Below are 18793 nucleotides of genomic sequence, written 5' to 3' on the forward strand. Positions count from 1 at the left end.
GAGAGAGACTCGGCACTGATGTAAGCTTCAGAAATCAAAATCATCCACAAAATGGCCGCCGCGATGACTGACAAGCTGCCTAGCCTATAGATGAAGATCCCGCCCGCGACCGGAAGTGACGCGACGGCGATAACGGAAGAACAGACCGAGAAACATAAACAGACTTATTCACTGACCGGAAGTGGGGCGCTTGTGCGCATGCGCAATACGAGTTCTCCTACAAAGGAAGTGGGGCGGAAGTGACGTCGGCCCCGTCCCCGGACTGTTTTAATGAAGTTTTATACTATTTAATACTCGTTTTTCATGTATGAAAAGTTTTATGAGGTTGTTTTTTAATACACTAAGCTACCGTTATACCAGTGTTAAAAAACTCACATAAGTTAATAATATTAGTCCAGACAGGAAGTGATGTCACAACTATCCATTTCTAATTACATGTGCTATAAATAAGAGTACCTGTTCAGTAGTCCCATACCCCTTGATGAAGTCAGAGTGACGAAACGCGTTGGGTGTACCTCCATTGACTCTCCACCTTAAAAAGATAAGCAGCATTCTCTCCTTTTTTTGGATATTTTATCATCATTGCCTTTATATTATTTGTCTTATTGTTTTAGCTATCCTTTTAGTTGGTATTAATTTTTAGCATATACCCTCCGGCCTTTAAACCCACTGCGACATTTATTATAATTGGTTTTATACCTTGGTTTTATTTTTTGTATTAATAAATATACTACTATTTTTTAAGTATCCAGCTAGTCTCTTCATATTTATTATAGTTTACTAGACACCGTTGGTCGCTGAAACCCTCATCCCCCCTTTTTTTTATACAATTTAACCTAGGCAGTTTATCCCTGCCTAATACTTGAGGGTTAGCTGACGCCTTGAATTATGTAAGGAGTGTCTGATTCTGTCATATTTATCTATCTCACACACACCTGTGGCGCCATACTTCCACTGCCCAATCTATATATATATATATATATATATTTTCAGGGCCCTGACAACGTCTAGCAACTTGGAGTCCTCCAAGTCCCTAGTAGCCGCAGGCACCACAATAGGTTGTTTCAGGTGAAACGCTGACACCACCTTAGGAAGAAACTGGGGACGAGTCCCAGTTCTGCCCCGTCCGAATGGAAAATCAAATATGGGCTTTTGTAAGACAAAGCCGCCAATTCTGACAATCGCCTGGCCGAGGCCAGGGCCAACAGCATGGTCACTTTCCATGTGAGATATTTCAAATCCACAGATTTGAGCGGTTCAAACCAATATGATTTGAGGAATCCCAACACTACTTTGAGATCCCACGGTGCCACTGGAGGCACAAAAGGGGCTGTATATGCAATACTCCCTTGACAAATGTCTGGACTTCAGGAACTGAAGCCAATTCTTTCTGGAAGAAAATCTACAGGGCCGAAACTTGAACCTTAATGGACCCCAATTTGAGGCTCATAGACACTCCTGTTTTCAGGAAGTGCAGAAATCGACCTAGTTGAAATTTCTTCGTGGGGCCTTCCTGGCCTCACCCACGCAACATATTTTTACCACATGTGGTGATAACGTTGTGCGGTCACCTCCTTCCTGGCTTTGACCAGGGTAGGTATGACCTCTTCCGGAATGCCTTTTCCCTTAGAATCCGGCGTTCAACCGCCATGCCGTCAAACGCAGCCGCGGTAAGTCTTGGAACAGACATGGTACTTGCTGAAGCAAGTCCCTTCTTAGCTCCTGAGGCCATTAGTCCTCTATGAGCATCTCTTGAAGTTCCGGGTACCAAGTCCCTCTTGGCCAATCCGGAGCCACGAGTATAGTTCTTACTCCTCTACGTCTTATAATTCTCAATACCTTGGTTATGAGAAGCAGAGGAGGGAACACATACACCGACTGTTACACCCACGGTGTTACCAGGACATCCACAGCTATCGCCTGAAGGTCTCGTGACCTGACGCAATACCTGTCCCGTTTTTTGTTCGGGCGGGACGCCATCATGTCCACCTTTGGTCTTTCCCAACGGTTCACAATCATGCGGAAAACTTCCCTATGAAGTTCCCACTCTCCCGGGTGGAGGTCGTGCCTGCTGAGGAAGTCTGCTTCCCAGTCGTCCACTCCCGGAATGAACACTGCTGACAGTGCTATCACATGATTTTCCGCCTAGCGAAAAATCCTTGCAGTTTTGCCACTGCCCTCCTGCTTCTTGTGCCGCCCTTTCTGTTTACGTGGGCGACTGCCGTGATGTTATCCCACTGGATCAATACCGGCTGACCTTGAAGCAGAGGTCTTGCTAAGTTTAGAGCATTATAAATTTGCTCTTAGCTCCAGTATATTTATGTGGAGAGAATTCTCCAGACTTGATCACACTCCCTGGAAATTTTTTCCCTGTGTGACTGCTCCCCAGCCTCTCAGGCTGGCCTCCGTGGTCACCAGCATCCAATCCTGAATGCCGAATCTACGGCCCTCTAGAAGATGAGCACTCTGTAATCACCACAGGAGAGACACCCTTGTCCTTGGATATAGGGTTATCCGCTGATGCATCTGAAGATGCGATCCGGACCATTTGTCCAGCAGATCCCACTGAAGAGTTCTTGCGTGAAATCTGCCGAATGGAATCGCTTCGTAATAAGCCACCATTTTTACCAGGACTCTTGTGCAATGATGCACTGACACTTTTCCTGGTTTTAGGAGGATCCCGATTAGCTCGGATAACTCCCTGGCTTTCTCCTCTGGGAGAAACACCTTTTTCTGGACTGTGTCCAGAATCATCCCTAGGACCAGCAGACGTGTCGTCGGAACAACTGCGGTTTTGGAATATTTAGAATCCACCCGTGTTGTCGTAGAACTACTTGAGATAGTGCTACTCCGACCTCTAACTGTTCTCTGGACCTTGTTCTTATCAGGAGGTCGTCCATTTTCTTTGAAGACGAATCCTCATTTCGGTCATTACCTTGGTAAGGACCCGGGGTGCCTTGGACAATCCAACGGCATCGTCTGAAACTGATAGTGACAGTTCTGTACCACGAACCTGAGATACCCTTGGTGAGAAAGGCAAATTTTGGGACATGGAGGTAAGCATCCCTGATGTCCCGGGACACCATATAGTCCCCTTCTTCCCGGTTCGCTATCACTGCTCTGAGTGACTCCATCTGGATTTGAACCTTTGTAAGTGTTCAAATATTTCAGATTTAGAATAGGTCTCACCTAGCCTTCTGGCTTCAGTACCACAATATAGTGTGGAATAATACCCCTTTCCCTGTTGTAGGAGGGGTAATTTTATTATCACCTGCTGGGAATACAGCTTGTGAATTGTTTTCAATACTGCCTCCCTGTCGGAGGGAGACATTGGTACAGCAGACTACAGGAACCTGCGAGGGGGAAACGTCTCGACATTCCAATCTGTACCCCTTGGATACTACTTGTAGGATCCAGGGGTCCTGTACGGTCCTAGCGTCATGCTGAGAACTTGGTAGAAGCGGTGGAGGGCTTCTGTTCCTGGGAATGGGCTGCCTGCTGCAGTCTTCTTCCCTTTCCTCTATCCCTGGGCAGATATGACTCTTATATGGACGAAAGGACTGAGGCTGAAAAGACGGTGTCTTTTTCTGCAGAGATGTGACTTAGGGTAAAAAACGGTGGATTTTCCAGCAGTTGCCGTGGCCACCAGGTCCCATGGACCGACCCCAAATAACTCCTCCCCTTTATACGGCAATACATCTTTGTGCCGTTTGGAATCTGCATCACCTGACCACTGTCGTGTCCATAAACATCTTCTTGCAGATATGGACATCGCATTTACTCTTGATGCCAGAGTGCAAATATCCCTCTGCGCATCTCGCATATATAGAAATGCATCCTTTAAATGCTCTATAGTCAATAAAATACTGTCCCTGTCAAGGGTATCAATATTTTTAGTCAGGGAATCCGACCAAGCCACCTCAGCTCTGCACATCCAGGCTGAGGCGATCGCTGGTCGCAGTATAACAGCAGCATGTGTGTGTATACTTTTTAGGATATTTTCCAGCCTCCTATCAGCTGGCTCCTTAAGTACGGCCCTATCTGTAGATGGTACCGCCACTTGTTCTGATAAGCATGTGAGCGCCTTATCCACCCTAAGGGGTGTTTCCCAACGCGCCCTAACTTCTGGCGGGAAAGGGTATACCGCCAATAATTTTCTATCGGGGGAAACCCACGCATCATCACACACTTCATTTAATTTATCTGATTCAGGAAAAACTACAGGTAGTTTTTTCACATCCCACATAATACCCTTTTTTGTGGTACTTGTAGTATCAGAAATATGTAACACCTCCTTCATTGCCCTTAACGTGTGGCCCTAAAGGAAAATACGTTTGTTTTTTCACCGTCGACACTGAAATCAGTGTCCGTGTCTGGGTCTGTGTCGACCGACTGAGGTAAATGGGCGTTTTACAGCCCCTGACGGTGTTTGAGACGCCTGGACAGGTACTAATTTGATCGCCGGCCGTCTCATGTCGTCAACCGGCTTGCAGCGTGTTGACATTATCACGTAATTCCATAAATAAGCCATCCATTCCGGTGTCGACTCCCTAGAGAGTGACATCACCATTACAGGCAATTTGCTCCGCCTCCTCACCAACATTTTCCTCATACATGTCGACACACACGTACCGACATACAGCACACACATAGGGAATGCTCTGATAGAGGACAGGACCCACTAGCCCTTTGGGGAGACAGAGGGAGAGTTTGCCAGCACACACCAAAACGCTATAATTATACAGGGACAACCTTTATATAAGTGTTCCTCCCTTATAGCATTTAATATATATTCATATCGCCAAATCAGTGCCCCCCCTCTCTGTTTTTAACCCTGTTTCTGTAGTGCAGTGCAGGGGAGAGCATGGGAGCCTTCCCACCAGCATTTCTGTGAGGGAAAATGGCGCTGTGTGCTGAGGAGAATAGGCCCCGCCCCCTTTTCGGCGGGCTTCTTCTCCGGAGTTTGTGATGTCTGGCAGGGGTTAAATACATCCATATAGCCTCAAGGGCTATATGTGATGTATTTTTCGCCATACAGGTATCATACATTGCTGCCCAGGGCGCCCCCCCCCGCGCCCTGCACCCTCCGTGACCGCTGTGTGAAGTGTGCTGACAACAATGGCGCACAGCTGCAGTGCTGTGCGCTACCTGATGAAGACTGAAAGTCTTCTGCCGCCTGGTTCCGGACCTCTTCAATTTTCAGCATCTGCAAGGGGGGTCGGCGGCGCGGCTCTGGGACGAACCCCAGGGCGAGACCTGTGTTCCGACTCCCTCTGGAGCTAATGGTGTCCAGTAGCCTAAGAAGCCAATCCATCCTGCACGCAGGTGAGTTCACTTCTCTCCCCTAAGTCCCTCGTAGCAGTGAGCCTGTTGCCAGCAGGACTCACTGAAAAATAAGAATTTACTTACCGATAATTCTATTTCTCGTAGTCCGTAGTGGATGCTGGGAACTCCGTAAGGACCATGGGGAATAGCGGCTCCGCAGGAGACAGGGCACATCTAAAGAAAGCTTTAGGATCACCTGGTGTGCACTGGCTCCTCCCCCTATGACCCTCCTCCAAGCCTCAGTTAGGATACTGTGCCCGGATGAGCGTACACAATAAGGAAGGATTTTGAATCCCGGGTAAGACTCATACCAGCCACACCAATCACACTGTACAACTTGTGATCTGAACCCAGTTAACAGCATGATAATAGAGAAGCCTCTATAAAAGATGGCTCACTACAACAATAACCCGAATTTTTTGGTAACAATAATTATGTACCAGTATTGCAGACAATCCGCACTTGGGATGGGCGCCCAGCATCCACTACGGACTACGAGAAATAGAATTATCGGTAAGTAAATTCTTATTTTCTCTGACGTCCTAGTGGATGCTGGGAACTCCGTAAGGACCATGGGGATTATACCAAAGCTCCCAAACGGGCGGGAGAGTGCGGATGACTCTGCAGCACCGAATGAGAGAACTCCAGGTCCTCCTCAGCCAGGGTATCAAATTTGTAGAATTTTACAAACGTATTTGCTCCTGACCAAGTAACTGCTCGGCAAAGTTGTAAAGCCGAGACCCCTCGGGCAGCTGCCCAAGATGAGCCCACCTTCCTTGTGGAGTGGGCATTTTAAGATTTTTGGCTGTGGCAGGCCTGCCACAGAATGTGCAAGCTGAATTGTACTACAAATCCAACGAGCAATCGTCTGCTTAGAAGCAGGAGCACCCAGTTTGTTGGGTGCATACAGGATAAACAGCGAGTCAGATTTTCTGACTCCAGCCGTCCTGGAAACATATATTTTCAGGGCCCTGACCACGTCAAGCAACTTGGAATCCTCCAAGTCCCTAGTAGCCGCAGGTACCACAATAGGTTGCTTCATGTGAAATGCAGAAACCACCTTAGGTAGAAATTGAGGACAAGTCCTCAATTCTGCCCTGTCAGAATGAAATATTAAATAAGGGCTTTTATATGATAAAGCCGCCAATTCTGACACACGCCTGGCTGAAGCCAGGGCTAACAGCATCGTCACCTTCCATGTGAGATATTTTAAGTCCACAGTGGTGAGTGGTTCAAACCAATGTGACTTTAGGAAACTCAACACAACATTGAGATCCCAAGGTGCCACTGGAGGCACAAAAGGAGGCTGTATATGCAGTACCCCTTTTACAAATGTCTGAACTTCAGGCACTGAAGCCAGTTCCTTTTGGAAGAAAATCGACAGGGCCGAAATTTGAACCTTAATGGACCCTAATTTTAGGCCCATAGACAGTCCTGTTTGCAGGAAATGGAGGAAACGACCCAGTTGAAATTCCTCTGTAGGGGCCTTCTTGGCCTCCCACCACGCAACATATTTTCGCCAAATGCGGTGATAATGTTTTGCAGTTACGTCCTTCCTGGCCTTGACCAGGGTAGGGATGACTTCATCTGGAATGCCTTTTTCCTTCAGGATCCGGCGTTCAACCGCCAAGCCGTCAAACGCAGCCGCGGTAAGTCTTGGAACAGACAAGGCCCCTGCTGGAGCAGGTCCTTTCTTAGAGGTAGAGGCCACGGTTCGTCCGTGAGCATCTCTTGAAGTTCCGGATACCAAGTCCTTCTTGGCCAATCCGGAACCACGAGTATAGTTCTTACTCCTCTCCTTCTTATGATTCTCAGTACTTTTGTTATGAGAGGCAGAGGAGGGAACACATACACTGACTGGTACACCCACGGTGTTACCAGAGCGTCCACCGCTATTGCCTGAGGGTCCCCTGACCTGGCGCAATATCTGTCTAGTTTTTTGTTTAGATGGGACGCCATTATGTCCACCTTTGGTTTTTCCCAACGGTTTACAATCAGGTGGAAGACTTCTGGGTGAAGTCCCCACTCTCCCGGGTGAAGGTCGTGTCTGCTGAGGAAGTCTGCTTCCCAGTTGTCCACTCCCGGAATGAACACTGCTGACAGTGCTATCACATGATTTTCCGCCCAGCGAAGAATCCTTGCAGCTTCTGCCATTGCCCCCCTGCTTCCCGTGCCGCCCTGTCTGTTTACGTGGGCGACTGACGTGATGTTGTCCGATTGGATCAATACCGCCTGACCCTGAAGCAGGGGTTTCGCTTGACTTAGGGCATTGTAAATGGCCCTTAGTTCCAGAATGTTTATATGAAGAGATGTCTCCAGGCTTGACCATAAGCCCTGGAAATTCCTTCCCTGTGTGACTGCTCCCCAGCCTCGCAGGCTGGCATCCGTGGCCACCAGGACCCAGTCCCGAATGCCGAATCTGCGGCCCTCTAGAAGATGAGCACTCTGCAACCACCACAGGAGGGATACCCTTGTCCCCGGTGACAGGGTTATCCGCTGAAGCATCTGAAGATGCGACCCGGACCATTTGTCCAGTAGGTTCCACTGGAAAGTCTTGCGTGGAATCTGCCGAATGGGATTGCTTCGTAGGAAGCCACCATTTTTACCCAGAACCCTTGTGCATTGATGCACTGAGACTTGGTTCGGTTTTAGGAGGTTCCTGACTAGCTCGGATAACTCCCTGGCTTTCTCCTCCGGGAGAAACACCTGCTTTCTGGACTGTGTCCAGGATCATCCCTAGGAACAGAAGACAAGTCGTCGGAACCAGCTGCGATTTTGGAATATTGAGAATCCAATCGTGCTGCCGCAACACTACCTGATATAGTGCTACACCAATCTCCAACTGTTCCCTGGATCTTACCCTTATCAGGGAATCGTCCAAGTAACGGATAACTAAAATTCCCTTCCTTCGAAGGAATATCATCATTACGGTCATTACTTCAGTAAAGACCCGGGGTGCCGTGGACCATCCCTACGGCAGCGTCCGAACTGATAGTGACAGTTCTGTACCATAACCTGAAATACCCTTGGTGAGAAGGGTAAATTTTGACATGAAGGTAAGCATCCTTGATGTCCCGAGACATCATGTAGTCCCCTTCTTCCAGGTTTGCAATCACTGCTCTGAGTGACTCAATTTTGAATTTGAACCTCTGTATGCAAGTGTTCAAAGATTTTAGATTTTAAAATCGGTCTCACCGAGCCGTCTGGCTTCGGTACCACAATAGTGTGGAATAATACCCCGTTCCCTGTTGCAGGAGGGGTACCTTGATTATCACCTGCTGGGAATACAGCTTGTGAATGGTTTCCAAAACTGCCTCCCTGTCAGCGGGAGACGTCGGTAAAACAGACCTTTGGAAACGGCGAGGGGGATACGTCTCGAATTCCAATTTGTACCCCTGAAATATTACCTGAAGGATCCAGGGGTCTACTTGCGAGTGAGCCCACTGCGCACTGAAATTCATTGAGAACGGGACCCCACCGTGCCTGAACTTGTAAAGCCCTAGCGTCATACTGAGGGCTTGGCAGAGGCGGAAAAGAGTTTCTGTTCCTTGGAACTGGCTGATCTCTGCAGCCATTTTCCTCTCCCTCTGTCACGAGCAGAAAAGAGGAACCCTTTTGTCCGCTTGCCAACCAGGCCTGCGCCTGATAATACGGCGTCTTATTTTGAGAGGTGACCTGGGGTACATCCCCTCTTTTAAGGCAATACTTCCAAATGCCGTTTGGAATCCGCATCACCTGACCACTTTACTGGTATAATTGGACAACGCACTTATACTTGATGCCAGTCGGCAAATATTCCGCTGTGCATCATGCATATATAGAAATGCATCTTTTAATTGCTCTATAGGCAATAATATACTGTCCTTATCTAGGATATCATATTTCCAGTCAGGGAATCCGACCACGCCAACCCAGCACTGCACATCCAGGCTGAGGCGATTGCTGGTCGCAGTATAACACCAGTATGTGTGTAAATACATTTTAGGATACCCTCCTGCTTTCTATCAGCAGGATCCTTAAGGGCGGACATCTCAAGAGAGGGTAGAGCCCTTGTTCTTACAAGCGTGTGAGCGCCTTATCCCCCCTAGGGGGTGTTTCCCAACGCACCCTAACCTCTGGCGGGAAAAGGTATACTGCCAATAACTTTTTAGAAATTATCAATTGTTATCGGGGGGAAACCCACGCATTTTATTTCTCAGATTCAGGAAAACTACAGGAAGTTTTTCCTCACCAACATAATACCCCTTTTTTTTTGGTGGTATTCATATTATCAGAAAAGTGTAAACTTTTTTCATTGCCTCAATCATGCAATGTGTGGCCCTATTTGGAAATCACGGTTGTCTCTTCACCGTCGACACAGGAGTCAGTATCCGTGTCGGCGTCTGTATCTGAGGTAACGGGCGCTTTAGAGCCCCTATATGAGACGTCTGGACATGCACAAGCTGAGTAGCCGGCTGTCTCATGTCAACCACTGTCTTTTATACAAAGCTGACACTGTCACGCAATTTCCACAGTACATCCACTCAGGTGTCGACCCCCCAGGGGGTGACAACACTATTACAGACACTCTACTCCGTCTCCTCATCATTTTTCTCCTCATACATGTCGACACAAACGTACCGACACACAGCACACACACAGGGAATGCTCTGATAGAGGACAGGACCCCACTAGCCCTTTGGGGAGACAGAGGGAGAGTTTGCCAGCACACACCAGAGCGCTATATATATACAGGGATAACCTTATATAAGTGTTTTTCCCTTTATAGCTGCTGTATTGTTTATACTGCGCCTAATTTGTGCCCCCCTCTCTTTTTTAACCCCTTTCTGTAGTGTAGTGACTGCAGGGGAGAGCCAGGGAGCTTCCCTCCAACTGAGCTGTGAGGGAAAATGGCGCCAGTGTGCTGAGGAGATAGGCTCCGCCCCTTTCTCGGCGTCCTTATCATCCGTTTTCTTGTATGTTTTGGCAGGGGTTAAATGCATCCATATAGCCCAGGAGTTATATGTGATGCATTTATTTTAGCCATAAAAGGTTTTCTAACGATTTATTGCGTCTCAGGGCGCTGCCCCCCCAGCGCCCTGCACCCTCAGTGACCGGAGTGTGAAGTGTGCTGAGAGCAATGGCGCACAGCTGCGGTGCTGTGCGCCTACCTTTATCTGAAGACAGGAAAGTCCTCTGCCGCCGATTTTTCCGGACCTCTTCGCTCTTCTGGCTCTGTAAGGGGGCCGGCGGCGCGGCTCCGGTGACCCATCCAGGCTGAACCTGTGATCGTCCCTCTGGAGCTAATGTCCAGTAGCCTAAGAAGCCCAATCCACTCTGCACGCAGGTGAGTTCGCTTCTTCTCCCCTTAGTCCCTCGATGCAGTGAGCCTGTTGCCAGCAGGTCTCACTGAAAATAATAAACCTAAACTAAAACTTTCACAAAGAGCTCAGGAGAGCCCCTAGTGTGCACCCTTCTCGTCGGGCACAGAAATCTAACTGGGGCTTGGAGGAGGGTCATAGGGGGAGGAGCCAGTGCACACCAGGTGATCCTAAAGCTTTCTTTAGATGTGCCCTGTCTCCTGCGGAGCCGCTATTCCCCATGGTCCTTACGGAGTTCCCAGCATCCACTAGGACGTCAGAGAAATAAAGAACCTAAAAACTTTTTCTAAGCAACTCTTTAAGAGAGCCACCTAGATTGCACCCTGCTCGGACGGGCACAAAAACCTAACTGAGGCTTGGAGGAGGGTCATAGGGGGAGGAGCCAGTACACACCATGTGATCCTAAAAGCTTACTTTTTGTGCCCTGTCTCCTGCGGAGCCGCTATTCCCCATGGTCCTGACGGAGTCCCCAGCATCCACTAGGACGTTAGAGAAACAAACAGTGGAAGTTTCACTTTTGACAAAGATTTTGCTTCTGAGAAGAGAGCATCCTGCCTTGTCACCAGGCCCCGCCCCTCAACAGACTCCTCCCCTCAGCAGACTCCACCCGCATTAGGGCTGCTTTGAGAAATTTCCCGGGCTGGTTTTCCAACCCAATCCGCCCCTGCACACCACCAACTATTACCTTTATTAATCAAGTGGGGAGCGGAGCGAGCCTCCGAGCCCGAAGCGTGCCGCGCGAAGCGAGCCCACGAGGGTACTTTTCGGGGTACCCTGTTCGGCCATAACTCCTCCCCCTGGTGACGTGTCTCCTCCCCTAGTGACGTCAGAAGGTTCGTTCTCCCACTCCGATTTAGAACCAACCCTTTTCCTATACTTTCAATGGAAGTTTGGAGAGCCAAAAATTGGTACAGACCATAAAAAAAAGGTACTGTACCTGCCAAAAAGGTACAGTTGGAGGGTATGCTTCTTGAAGATAATAACTAGAATCTGATTGGTTGCTATCGGCAACATCTCCACTTTTAAAAACCTGCATCTTAGTAAATATACCCCTAATAAGCAAGATAATTCAATTAAAAGTCCTCCACTTCTGCTTTATTTAAGAATTTGACTGGCCTAGGGTAGGTAGGAACACCCTGTGGAAAATGCAAGTCACACAGGAAAATAATATTCCGGTTAGTTTTTATTTTCCATATTCTTGTACCTACACATGACAGCTAGGTAACCTGCTCTGAGACTTATACGAGTAGGGATTGCCATCGACCATCGATGTTTTAAAATCATTGATGGTTTATAGCCGATGTAGAATACTTTTGCCATCGATGGGGGAGAACCAGATGGTTTCCCTCCATCGATGGAAAGGTATAACCAAATATTTTTTAGTTTTTTTTTTTAATGGGGTGTCTTGACATGGAGTATAGCTCCGCCCCTGACACATGTGAAGCCCCGCCCCTGTATTCTAATTGGCCCATGGGCCTGTTAGTGAAGAATTAGGGAGGACCATCGATAGTGGGAACCATAGATGGTTATCCACTGCATTGTTGGAAGCCATCAATGGTTACTTTCCATTTCACCATCGATGACAACCACACTGATGGCCATCCCTATATACCAGTAAATGTTGATCCATTTCAGTAAGGGTAGGACACAAAAAATAGTTAATTCAAGAAAATAAGAATTTACTCACCGGTAATTCTATTTCTCGTAGTCCGTAGTGGATGCTGGGAACTCCGTAAGGACCATGGGGAATAGCGGGCTCCGCAGGAGACTGGGCACTCTAAAAGAAAGATTGGGTACTATCTGGTGTGCACTGGCTCCTCCCTCTATGCCCCTCCTCCAGACCTCAGTTAGGGAAACTGTGCCCGGAAGAGCTGACACAATAAGGAAAGGATTTGGAATCCCGGGTAAGACTCATACCAGCCACACCAATCACACCGTACAACTCGTGATACTATACCCAGTTAACAGTATGAATAACAACTGAGCCTCACGAAAAGATGTCTCATAACAATAACCCTTTAGTTAGGCAATAACTATATACAAGTATTGCAGACAATCCGCACTTGGGATGGGCGCCCAGCATCCACTACGGACTACGAGAAATAGAATTACCGGTGAGTAAATTCTTATTTTCTCTGACGTCCTAGTGGATGCTGGGAACTCCGTAAGGACCATGGGGATTATACCAAAGCTCCCAAACGGGCGGGAGAGTGCGGATGACTCTGCAGCACCGAATGAGCAAACTCAAGGTCCTCCTCAGCCAGGGTATCAAACTTGTAGAATTTTGCAAATGTGTTTGAACCCGACCAAGTAGCAGCTCGGCAAAGCTGTAAAGCCGAGACCCCTCGGGCAGCCGCCCAAGAAGAGCCCACCTTCCTCGTGGAATGGGCTTCTACTGATTTAGGATGCGGCAGTCCAGCCGCAGAAAGTGCAAGTTGAATCGTGCTATAGATCCAGCGAGCAATAGTCTGCTTTGATGCAGGAGCACCCAGCTTGTTGGGTGCATACAGGATAAATAGCGAGTCAGTTTTCCTGACTCTAGCCATCCTGGAAACATAGATTTTCAGGGCCCTGACTACGTCCAGCAACTTGGAATCCTCCAAGTCCTGAGTAGCCGCAGGCACCACAATAGGTTGGTTCAAATGAAACGCTGATACCACCTTAGGAAGAAATTGGGAACGAGTCCTCAATTCCGCCCTATCCATATGAAAAATCAGATAAGGGCTTTTACATGACAAAGCCGCCAATTCTGATACACGCCTGGCCGAAGCCAAGGCCAACAGCATGACCACTTTCCGCGTGAGATATTTTTGCTCCACGGTTTTAAGTGGCTCAACCAATGCGACTTTAGGAAATCCAACACCACGTTGAGATCCCAAGGTGCCACTGGAGGCACAAAAGGGGGCTGAATATGCAGCACTCCTTTAACAAAAGTCTGAACTTCAGGCAGTGAAGCCAGTTCGTTTTGGAAGAAAATCGACAGAGCCAAAATCTGGACCTTAATGGAACCGAAGTTGAGGCCCATAGTCACCCCTGACTGTAGGAAGTGCAGAAATCGACCCAGCTGAAATTCCTCCGTTGGGGCCTTCCAGGCCTCACACCAAGCAACATATTTCCGCCATATGCGGTGATAATGTTTTGCGGTCACATCCTTCCTAGCTTTAATCAGCGTAGGAATGACTTCCTCCGGAATGCCCATTTCCTGTAGGATCCGGTGTTCAACCGCCATGCCGTCAAACGCAGCCGCGGTAAGTCTTGGAACAGACAGGGCCCCTGCAGTAGCAGGTCCTGTCTGAGCGGCAGAGGCCAAGGGTCCTCTGAGATCATTTCTTGAAGTTCTGGGTACCAAGCTCTTCTTGGCCAATCCAGAACAATGAGTATAGTTCTTACTCCTCCCCTTCCTATTATTCTCAGTACCTTGGGTATGAGAGGAAGAGGAGGGAACACATAAACCGACTGGTACACCCACGATGTCACTAGAGCGTCCACAGCTATCGCCTGAGGGTCCCTTGACCTGGCGCAATATCTTTTTAGCTTTTTGTTGAGGCGGGACGCCATCATGTCCACCTGTGGCCGTTCCCAACGGTTCACAATCAGCTGGAAGACCTCTGGATGAAGTCCCCACTCTCCCGGGTGGAGGTCGTGCCTGCTGAGGAAGTCTGCTTCCCAGTTGCCCGGAATGAACACTGCTGACAGTGCTATCACGTGATTCTCCGCCATCAAAGAATCCTTGTGGCTTCTGCCATTGCCACCCTGCTTCTTGTGCCGCCCTGGCGGTTTACATGGGCGACCGCTGTGATGTTGTCTGACTGAATCAGAACCGGTTGGTTTTCTAAGCAGGGGTTCTGCTTGACTCAGGGCGTTGTAAATGTCCCTTAGTTCCAGAATATTTATGTGTAGGGAAGTTTCCTGACTTGACCATTGTCCTTGGAAGTTTCTTCCCTGGGTGACTGCCCCCCAACCTCGGAGGCTTGCATCCGTGGTCACCAGGACCCAGTCCTGTATGCCGAATCTGCGGCCTTCGAGCAGATGAGCACTCTGCAGCCACCACAGCAGAGACACCCTGGCCCTCGGGGACAGGGTGATTAACCGATGCATCTGGAGATGCGATCCGGACCACTTGTCCAACAGATCCCACTGGAAGATCCTTGCATGGAATCTGCCGAAGGGACTTGCTTCGTAAGAAGCTACCATCTTACCCAGGACTCGCGTGCAGTGATGCACCAACACCTGCTTTGGTTTCAGGAGGACCCTGACCAGAGATGATAATTCCTGGGCCTTCTCCTCCGGGAGAAATATCTTCTTCTGTTCTGTGTCCAGAATCATGCCCAAGAACAGCAGACGCGTCGCAGGAATCAGCTGCGACTTTGGGATATTCAGAATCCAGCCGTGCTGATGCAGCACTTCCTGAGATAGTGCCACGCCGACTAGCAACTGCTCTTTGGACCTCGCCTTTATAAGGAGATCGTCCAAGTACGGAATAATCATGACTCCCTTCTTTCGGAGGAGCATCATCATTTCGGCCATTACCTTGGTAAATACCCACAGTGCCGTGGACAGACCAGACGGCAACGTCTGGAATTGGTAATGACAGTCCTGTACCACACCCTTGAGGTACTTTGAACTTGAACTTTTTTATATAAATGTTCAAGGATTTTAAATTTAGAATGGGTCTCACCGAACCGTCTGGTTTCGGTACCACAACATTGTGGAATAGTAACCCCGTCCCTGTTGAAGGAGGGGTACCTTGATTATGACCTGCTGAAGATACAGCTTGTGAATTGCCGCCAGTACTACCTCCCTTTCTCTGAGGGCAGCAGGCAAGGCTGATTTGAGGTAACGGCGAGGGGGAGTCGCCTCGAACTCCAGCTTGTATCCCTGTGATACTACTTGCAGAACCCAGGGATCCATCTGTGAGCGAGCCCACTGGTCCCTGAAGTTCCGGAGACACGCCCCCACCGCACCTGGCTCAGCCTGTGGAGCCCCAGCGTCATGCGGTGGACTTAGAGGAAGCGGGGGAAGATTTTTGATCCTGGGAACTGGCTGTCTGGTGCAGCCTTTTTCCTTCTTCCCTTGCCTCTGGCAGAAAGGAAGCGCCTTTGACCCGCTTGCTTTTCTGAGGCCGAAAGGACTGTACCTGATAATACGGTGCTTTCTTAGGCTGTGAGGGAACCTGAGGTAAAAATTTTGACTTCCCAGCTGTTGCTGTGGATACGAGGTCCGAGAGACCATCCCCAAACAATTCCTCACCCTTATAAGGCAGAATCTCCATGTGCCTTTTAGAATCAGCATCACCTGTCCACTGCCGGGTCCATAATACCCTCCTGGCAGAAATGGACATTGCATTAATTCTGGATGCCAGCCGGCAAATATCCCTCTGTGCATCCCTCATATATAAGACGACGTCTTTAATATGCTCTATGGTTAGCAAAATAGTATCCCTGTCGAGGGTAACACTATTATCTGACAGGGTATCAGACCACGCTGCATCAGCACTACACCTCCATGCTGAGGCATTGCAGGTCTCAGTATAGTACCTGAGTGTGTATATACAGACTTCAGGATTTCCTCCTGCTTTCTATCAGCAGGCTCTTTCAAGGTGCCCGTTTCCTGAGACGGCAGTGCCACCTTTTTTGACAAACGTGTGAGCGCCTTATCCCCCCTAGGGGATATCTCCCAACGTGACCTATCCTCTGGCGGGAAAGTGTACGCCATCAGTAACTTTTTAGAAATTACCAGTTTCTTATCGGGGGAAACCCACGCTTCTACACACACTTCATTCAATTCATCTGATGGGGGAACAAAACACTGGCTGCTTTTTCTCCCCAAACATAAAACCCCTTTTTAGTGGTACTTGGGTTAATGTAAGAAATGTGTAACACATTTTTCATTGCCGAAATCATGCAACGGATGCCCCTAGTGGATTGTGTATATGTCTCAACCTCGTCGACACTGGAGTCAGACTCCGTGTCGACATCTGTGTCTGCCATCTGAGGTAGCGGCCGTTTTTGAGCCCCTGATGGCCTTTGAGACGCCTGGGCAGGCGCGGGTTGAGAAGCCGGCTGTCCCATGGCTGTTACGTCATCCAGCCTTTTATGTAAGGAGTTGACACTGTCGGTTAATACCTTCCACATATCCACCCACTCTGGTGTCAGCCCCGCAGGGGGTGACATCACATTTATCGGCACCTGCTCCGCCTCCACATAAGCCTCCTCATCAAACAAGTCGACACAGCCGTACCGACACACCGCACACACACAGGGAATGCTCTGACTGAGGACAGGACCCCACAATGTCCTTTGGGGAGACAGAGAGAGAGTATGCCAGCACACACCACAGCGCTATTTAATCAGGGATTTACACTAATAGAAAGTGATTTTTCCCTATAGCTGCTTTTTATATACAGTTTGCGCCTAAATTTAGTGCCCCCCCTCTCTTTTTAACCCTTTGAGCCTGGAAACTGCAGGGGAGAGCCTGGGGAGCTGTCTTCCAGCTGCACTGTGAATAGAAAATGGCGCCAGTGTGCTGAGGGAGATAGCCCCGCCCCTTTTTTGGCGGACTTCTCCCGCTCTTATAATTGTATTATGGCAGGGGATTTTTACACATATATAGCTTATTAGGCTATATTATGTGTTGTTTGCCAAAGTTAAGGTACTCTAATTGCAGCCCAGGGCGCCCCCCCCCCCCCAGCGCCCTGCACCCATCAGTGACCGGAGTATGTGGTGTGCATAGGGAGCAATGGCGCACAGCTGCAGTGCTGTGCGCTACCTTAATGAAGACCGAAGTCTTCAGCCGCCGATTTCCAGGACGTTCTTCTTGCTTCTGGCTCTGTAAGGGGGGCGGCGGCGCGGCTCCGGGACCAGACGACCGAGGCTGGGCCTGTGTTCGATCCCTCTGGAGCTAATGGTGTCCAGTAGCCTAAGAAGCCCAAGCTAGCTGCAAGCAGGTAGGTTCGCTTCTTCTCCCCTTAGTCCCTCGTAGCAGTGAGTCTGTTGCCAGCAGATCTCACTGAAAATAAAAAACCTAACAAATACTTTCTTTACTAGGAGCTCAGGAGAGCCCCTAGTGTGCAACCAGCTCGGGCCGGGCACAGATTCTAACTGAGGTCTGGAGGAGGGGCATAGAGGGAGGAGCCAGTGCACACCAGATAGTACCTAATCTTTCTTTTAGAGTGCCCAGTCTCCTGCGGAGCCCGCTATTCCCCATGGTCCTTACGGAGTTCCCAGCATCCACTAGGACGTCAGAGAAATCTTATGGTCAATTTTAGATTAGGCAACAGAAAAGAATCATCCATATAATATAATAATAATGTCGCCTGTCGGACCTGCATGCAGGTATGATGGACAATGTTGCAGAAGATGAGCGGGAGTGACATTGTGCATTCACACTGGATGATATTGTGAACAATGTGTTCATATCAGGAACATTGTGCCGATATCGTTCTGGTGTGTACACACTTTAAGATCATATTAGACTGAAAAGACTCTTTGGGTCTCAGTAAGATATGCCCTGTTATTGTACAAGTAGGATTTTTTCACCTAATAGGTTTCGAGTTCACCCTTTCTTCTGGGTGCTGTGAAAGCCAGTACAACATTCATTTCAAGTGGCAAATCTTCCAAAGTAAAGGACTTCAGCGTCTCAAAAGAAAGGTTCCATTATGTCATACTGTATATCAGTGGTGGCCAACGCGTGGCTCTTGAGCCACATGCGGCTCTTTCTTTATTCAAATGTGGCTCCCAACACTCAAAGTCACGTGACCACAAGAGATCTGTAAACCGCTGCACTCCAGCCAGACATGCAGTAGACTGAGAACTGAGGGAGCCAAATACACATGGGGAAGCTGGCTGGAGTGACACAGGCTGGTGCTGGCTGGAGTGACACATGAGGGAACTGAAGTGTATTATGTGATACTGGCTTTTCAATATATTTTATGCAGATCTGGCTTTTTCAATTATTTGATGTAGAAGTGGCTTTTTCATTGTATTTTATGTTGGATCTGGCTTTTTCAATGTATTTTATACCACGGGCGTGGCCTAGCAGGCACAAGGTCACACCCCATCTTTGCAAGTGCGCCTTCGGCCCGAATTCGGCTCTTTGATGTACAGTAC

At 48.7% G+C, this 18793-nt stretch overlaps 1 protein-coding gene across 1 annotated transcript in view; it reads right to left on the reverse strand.

Moving 5' to 3' along the window:
• Positions 1–18793, reverse strand: part of ANAPC5 (anaphase promoting complex subunit 5) — a 272988-nt gene that overhangs the window by 243471 nt on the left and 10724 nt on the right. The gene's annotated exons all lie outside the window — the stretch shown is intronic.

This window comes from Pseudophryne corroboree, chromosome 1, assembly GCF_028390025.1.
Source record: "Pseudophryne corroboree isolate aPseCor3 chromosome 1, aPseCor3.hap2, whole genome shotgun sequence".
In the NCBI taxonomy this organism is placed as follows: domain Eukaryota; kingdom Metazoa; phylum Chordata; class Amphibia; order Anura; family Myobatrachidae; genus Pseudophryne; species Pseudophryne corroboree.